Here is a 7513-nt window from a genome sequence, read left to right on the forward strand (position 1 = left end):
TGATCTGATAGCCAGCTGCTGCCTCCTGGTGTGATAAGGAAACTGAGGCTCAGAGGGGTTCAGTGACTTGGCCAAGATCAAACAGCTAGTAAGTGGAGGAGCCAAGACTTAAGAGCTACTTGCCTCCTATTTTCTACTGCACCCCATCCCCAAATTGTACCATAACCCAATAAAAGCCCAGACTAAACACATCTGAAAGCTGGATTCACCTGACCCTTTACCCCAGTCTAGGAGCCATGTCCATCTTGTTTCCCTCACTCTTCCCCCGTGTGACTGAGCACTGTGGCTTGATCTGGATTGGCCCTGCGTGGACGAGATAGAGCTATAGCAACAGCAAGAACAAGACCATTGGGCCTGAGTACAGAGTATCATAGACAGAGATGACAACCTGGTACCTACTGGCAAGCTATCCTGAGAGCACTATGATGACAAGGAAGAGGAAGATGGAGATGATGACGAGGACAGTAAAGAGGACAAAGAGGACCTGCAGGACATGGATGCAGTGGATGACTACCAGCAGTCACCAGAAGCTGGAGAGGCCAATGAGGCAGACAAGGGAGGCAATAAACATGATCAGAACCAGGAGATGATCTAGGTAGACAAGGCAGGGTGGAGCCAACCCAGTTTACCCTGCACCCCCTGCAGAACCAGCTGGTTGCCCCAGAGCCTGAAAGCTCAACCTTGGGTATCTCTTCAGCCACTGCCAGGAATGGGTCTCCTGTGCCTTTGAATCTCCAGTACCTGAGCCCACCCCACCTTTCTGCTCAGTACCTACTCCTTGGCCGTCAGGTAGAGTGTCTTTCTAACTCTCTTTAATAAAGACACAGGATTGAAAAATATATAAAAATAAAAATGAACTGAAAACAGAAAGTAGCTAAATAGCTCAAATTGATCCATGCAGACCGTGGATCATGATTATCTGGTTTGGTAGTCCTGAGATCTAATTAAACGAAGAAACTACATGTCGTGAGAGATCTAGTTCCAGAGTCCTGAGATCTAATTAAACAAAGAAACTACATGTTGTGAGAATGGGAAGGGGAGGAGTACACAGAGAAAAAACAGTTTCATTAAGCCCTCAACAAGTGGCCTCCACCATCTGGCACCTTGCTTGCTACTTTCATATTCTTGATCCACTTAATTATCACAAAAACCCTATGAGGTAAATGTTTGTTTCCATTTTAAAGATGAAGAAATGGAAGTAAATTGCCTTGCTTACTTTTCCAAACCTACCCTAGATTGGGGCTTGTCAGAAGGTGTGGGTAAATACCTTCTAGGGTGGTTTGGGGAGAGAATAGAGCAGGCAGAGGGTAAGGGAGGCAGTTTTAATATTTTCATTCTTGGAATGGAGATGCAAGACTTATCATCAGCCAGAGTGTTGGTCTACCTATGGCTTGATAATAAACAAAATTTTCCCTGTTTATATAGGTCATAAGTTATTTATGTTTATATTGCATTATTAAAAGGCAAAATTCAACTGGGTAAATGTGAAGGTCAAATCAGCTTTATTCAACAATTTATGAATCAGGCAGTATCCCATCTAGCAAGGAAAGAGGGACACCTAGGAGCTGTGCAAAATGGATGGATTTTTCTAGACAGAACTAGGATGGGACCGGGGGTTAATTAGCAAAAGAAAAAAAAAAAGGATCATTCAAGGCAAGGCCACCTTCTCTTAGGGAGAAGGCAGAGGTCTTAGGTAGATTACCTTACTAGTGCTGATCAGCTTATTCTGGACTGATTGGTTTAAAATTCCACTCCTGAGAGAGGCTGAAATTGCTATTAGGTTAGGTATTAAATCTTGGTGGGCCTAACCTTACACCTAAAGGAGCTGGAAAAAGAACAGCAAATAAAGCCTAAACCCAGCAGAGGAAGAGAATGAATAAAGATAAGAGCAGAAATCAATGAAATAGAAATCAAAAGAACAGTACAGATCAATGAAACTAGGAGCTGGTTCTTTGAAAGAATTAGTAAGATTGATAAACCCCTGGACAGACTTATTAAAAAGACAAGGAAAAGGACCCAAATAAAATCATGAATGAAAGAGGAGAGATCACAACCAACACTGAAGAAATACAATTATAAAAACATATTATGAGCAACTATGTGTGAACAAATTAGGCAATCTTGAAGAAATGGGTGCATTGCTAGAGATGTATAAACTACCAAAACTTAACCAGGAAGAAATAGCAAACCTGAACAGACCCATAACCAGCAAAGAAATTGAAGGAGTAATCAAAAATCTCCCAACAAACGAGAGTCCAGGGCCAGATGGCTTCCCAGGGGAATTCTACCAAACATTTAAAGAAGAATTAATATCTATTCTTCTGAAACTGTTCCAAAAAAATAGAAATGGAAAGAAAACTTTCTAATTCTTTCTAGAGGCCACCATTACCTTGATCTCAAAACCAAAGAGCCCATCAGGGGGCGCCTGGGTGGCTCAGTTGGTTAAACATCTGTCTTTGGCTCAGATCATGATCCCAGGGTCCTGGGGTTGAGCCCCATTTCAGGCTCCTTGCTCAGAAGGGGGCCTGCTTCTCCCTCTCCCTCTGCCTGCTGCTCTCCCTGCTTATACTCTCTCTCAATCTCCCTCTGTCTGTCAAATAAATAAATAAATAAATCTTAAAAAAAAAAAAGACCCCACCAAAAAGGAGAATTACCAATATCCCTGATGAACATGGATGCAAAAATTCTCACCAAGATACTAGCCAATAGGATCCAATAGTACAGTAAAAGGATTATTCACCACAACCAAGTGGGATTTACTCCTGGGCTGCAAGGGTGGTTGAACATCCATAAACTAGTCAACATGACACACTACATTAATAAAAGAAAGGACAAGAACCATGTGACTCTCTCAAATGATGCAGAAAATGCATTTGACAAAGTACAGCATCCTTTCTTGATTAAAACTTTTCACAGTGTAGGGATAGAGGGAATATACCTCAATATCATAAAAGCCATAGATGAAAGCCCACAATAAATATTCTCAATGGGGAAAAACTGAGAGGTTTTCTCTTAAGGTCAGGAACATAGCAGAGATGTCCACTATCACCACTGTTGTTCAATATAGTACTAGAAGTCCTGGCTTCAGCAATCAGACAATAAAAAGAAATAAAAGGCATTCGAATCGGCAAAGAAGTCAAACTCTCACTCTTCACAGATGACATGATACTCTATGTGGAAACCCCAAAAGACTCCACCCCAAAATTGTTAGAACTCATACATGAATTCAGCAAAGTGGAAGGACATAAAATCAATACATAGAAATCAGTTGCATTTCTATACACTAACAATGAGACAGAAGAAAGAGAAATGAAGGAGTCGATTCCATTTATAATTGTACCCAAAACCATAAGCTATGTAGGAATAAACCTGACCAAAGAGGCAAAGGACATGTACTCAGAATACTATAGAATACTCATGAAAGAAATTGAGGAAGACACAAAGACATGGAAAAATATTCCATGCCCATGGATTGGAAGAATAAATATTGTTAAAATGTCATGCTATCTATAGCAACCCATATGTTCAGTGCAGTCCCTATCAAAATACCATCAGCTTCTTTCACAGAGTTGAAACAAATAATCCTAAATTGTGTATAGAACCAGAAAAGACCCCAAATAGGCAAAGGAATGTTGAAAAAGAAAACAAAAGCTGGTGGCATCATAATCCCGGACTTAAAGCTCTATTACAAAGCTGTCATCATCAAGACGTTATGGAACTGGCACAAAAACAGACACATAGATCAATGGAACAGAATAGAGAGCCCAGAAATAGACCTTCAACTCCATGGTCAACTAACCTTCGACAAAGCAGGAAAAATTTTTTTTTAAAGATTTATTTATTTATTTGACAGAGAGAGAGAGATCACAAGCAGGCAGAGAGGCAGGAAGAGAGAGAGGGGGAGAAGCAGGCTCCCCGCTGAGCAGAGAGCCCAATGTGGGGCTCGATCCCAGGACCCTGAGATCATGACCCAAGCCGAAGGCAGAGGCTTAACCCACTGAGCCACCCAGGCGCCCCAAGCAGGAAAAGATTTTTAATGGGAAAAAGTCTCTTCAATAAATGGTGTTGGGAAAATTGGACAGCCACATGCAGAAGAATGAAACTGGACCATCCTCTTATCATACACAAATAAAAACTCAAAATGGATAAAAGACCTAAATGTGAGACTTGAATCCATCAAGATCCTAGAGCAGAACACAGGCAGCAACCTCTGTGACTTGGCCAAGGCAACTTCCTGATAGCTGCATTCCAAAGGCAAGGGAAACAAAGGCAAAAATGAACTATTGGGACTTCATCAGATAAAAAGCTTTTGCACAACAAAGGAACCAGTCAGCAAATCCAAAAGACAACGGAGGAAATGGGAGAAGTTATCTGCAAATGACATATCAGATAAAGGGCTAGTATCCAAAATCTATAAAGAACTTATCAAACTCAACACCCAAAGAACAAATAATCCAATCAAGAAATGAACAGAAGACATGAACGGACATTTCTTCAAAGAAGACATCCAAATGGCCAACAGACAAATGAAAAAATCCTCAACATCACTTGCCATCAGGGAAATACAAATCAAAACCACCTGACACTGGTCAGAATGGCTAAAATTAACCACTCAGGAAATGACAGATGTTGGCGAGGATGCGGAGAAAGGGGAACCCTCCTACCCTGTTGGTGGGAATGCAAGCTGGTGCAACCACTCTGGAAAACAGCATGGAGGTTCCTCAAAAAGTTGAAAATAGAGCTACCCTATGACAGAGCAATCACACTACTGGGTATTTTATCCCAAAGATACAAATGTAGTGATCCGAAGGGGCACCTGCACTCCAATATTTATAGCAGCAATGTCCACAATAGTCAAGCTATGGAAAGAGCCCAGATGTCCAGTGACAGATGAATGGACAAAGAAGATGTGGCATATATTTATACAAAGGAATACTACTCAGCTATCAAAAAAAAAAACCTCTTTCTATTTGCAATGGTGTGGCTAGAACTAGAGGGTGGTATGCTAAGTGAAATAAGTCAATCAGAGAAACAAAATTATCATATGATCTCACTCATATGTGGAATGTTAGAAACAAAACAGAGGATCATGGGGAAAGAGAGGAAAAAATAAAACAAGATGAAATCAGAGAGGGAAACAAACCAAAAGTGACTCTTGATCACAAGAAACAAACAGGATTGCTGGAGCAGAGGGAGGTGGGGGGATGGGGTAACTGGATGTTGGGCATTAAGGAGGGCACGTGATGTAATGAATACTGGGTGTTATATAAGATGATGAATCAATGATCTCTACCTCTGAAACTAATAATACATTACATGTTAATTAATTTAAATTAAAAAATAAAAATTAAAAAATCCTTCGTGGGGTTTAGCAAATCTGACTCTATCTGAAGCCCATTGTTTTTTTTTTCCAGTGTATTATGCATGAATTGGAAAAACATATCTAAAGCAAGGTACACAATCCCACAAAGATTCATTAAAATGTCTTTTGTAGGGACACCTGGGTGGCTCAGTTGGTTGGGCAGCTGCCTTCGGCTCCGGTCATGATCCCAGAATCCTGAGATCGAGTCTCATGTCGGGCTCCTTGCTCGGTGGGGAGTCTGCTTCTCCCTCTGCCACTGCCTGCCATTCTGTCTGCCTGTGCTCACTCTCTCTCCCTCTCTCTGACAAATAAATAAAATCTAAAAAAAAAAAAAAAAAAGTCTTTTGTAGAATTTTAAAATAAACTTACATTCTTAAAAATATTCAAAAATTGTATCTTATAACCCCTAAGATCACTGAATTTTTATTTATTTATTTTATTTTATTATTATTTTTTTTAATTTTCTTAAGTAGGCTCCACACCCAGGGTGCAGTCTAATGCAGATCTCGAACTCATGACACTGAGATCAAGACCTGAGCTGACATCAAGAGTTGACACTTAACTGACTAAGCCACCCAGGCACCCCATTGAATTTTTAAATGGTGAAAATTATTTTTCCAATTATCTTGGTTCATGACTCTTGTTTCCACGCTTTTATTTATTTTTGTAAGATTTTATTTTTAAGTGATCTTTACACCCAACTTGGAGTTGGAAGTACAACCTTGGGATCAAGAGTGCTGTACGGAAGGAACCAGCCAGATGCTCCTGCCATTCTTTTAAGTCCAAGGGAAGGTTTGTTGATTGTTTTTTTTTTGCTTCATACCTAGCTATTAAGTTTTATTCTTTTTTTTTTTTAAAGATTTTATTTATTTATTTGACAGAGAGAAATCACAAGTAGGCAGAGAGGCAAGCAGAGAGAGAGGAGGAAGCAGGCTCCCCGCCGAGCGGAAAGCCCGATGTGGGGCTTGAACCCAGGACCTGGGATCATGACCTGAGCCGAAGGCAGCAGCTTAACCCACTGAGCCACCCAGGCGCCCCTTAAGTTTTATTCTATTTCTTAGAAATAAAATTCCCCCTTTTGCTGCTTTTACAAAAAGGAAGTGGTGTGAGACAAGGGAAAACCCTTCTTATTTTTTTTCTTTTAGCTTGTACCGTATTTCACAATGCTTCTATTGTTAAGTGCAAGTCGGAAACACAAACCCTGGGGCAATGACATTTGGGATAAGGTCTTTACGAAGAGAAAACAGGGACAATGGAGGGACAATGTCATTCCAGAATGACAGGCTGGGATTTTTGTTCAAAGATGAGCATGCATAAATAAATAAATAAATCTCTCCCCCTCTCTCTGTCTTCCTTTTGTAACAGAGGGAGGGATCTTAATTTTTCCAATGTGTGAGGAAAAATACAAGCTTTGTGTTGGTTTGGAGTGATGCTCCAAACTGTGTTTCTGCCTTAGTTTTCCTCCTGTGTCACGTGGCTTTACCATGTTAGGGTAGGCTTTACCCTAGCCCTAACCCTAACCATAGACTTTCCATGTGCCTATAGTAAGTCTTAAGGACAAATATAATACTGTGAAATAGTCCCCAATCTTGAGGTCCTTAGATCTGTTTGAATTGTGCCTCGGGACAGGTTAGGATTGACATGCCTTTTTTTTTTTTTTAATGTTTTCTTTTATTGCGGTGTAATTGACCTACAACATCCTGTAAATTTAAGATATATAACATACTGATTTATTTGTATTGCAATCTGATTCACACTGTAGATTCTGTTGAGTCACATAATTATCATTTCTTCTAATGGTAGAGTCTGTTCTCTAACATGCTACCTGTGTGGAACCTGCTCTATCCCCAGCCCGCCCCTTACCCTCTTCCCAGCAGCCCCCTCCCCTCTTGCCAGTTCCACTCCATTCCTCTTTACGTTCACTTTTACTAAGTTACGGTCTCTCTGAACTAAACTGGGCATTAAAGATTATCTAGTGTAGTGGTTTTCAAAATGTTCTCTGATCCTCTAAACCATCTTCCCACAGAAAACCTTACATAAAACGCCCATGATACCAAGCTGACAAAGTGTACCCGCTCTGAGAAGAGGAAGAAAGGATGGTATGCTTCACCCACACCACCTCCAGTTGATAACCCCAACAACCCCTGCCCA

General features: G+C 40.6%; 1 pseudogene; it reads left to right on the forward strand.

Annotated features, from left to right (window-relative positions):
- The first annotated feature begins 230 nt into the window (after positions 1 to 230).
- Positions 231 to 595, forward strand: LOC125079545 (anaphase-promoting complex subunit 15-like; annotated as a pseudogene).
- The last annotated feature ends 6918 nt before the right edge of the window (positions 596 to 7513 follow it).

The sequence above is a fragment of the Lutra lutra genome, chromosome 10 (assembly GCF_902655055.1).
Source record: "Lutra lutra chromosome 10, mLutLut1.2, whole genome shotgun sequence".
Taxonomy (NCBI): domain Eukaryota; kingdom Metazoa; phylum Chordata; class Mammalia; order Carnivora; family Mustelidae; genus Lutra; species Lutra lutra.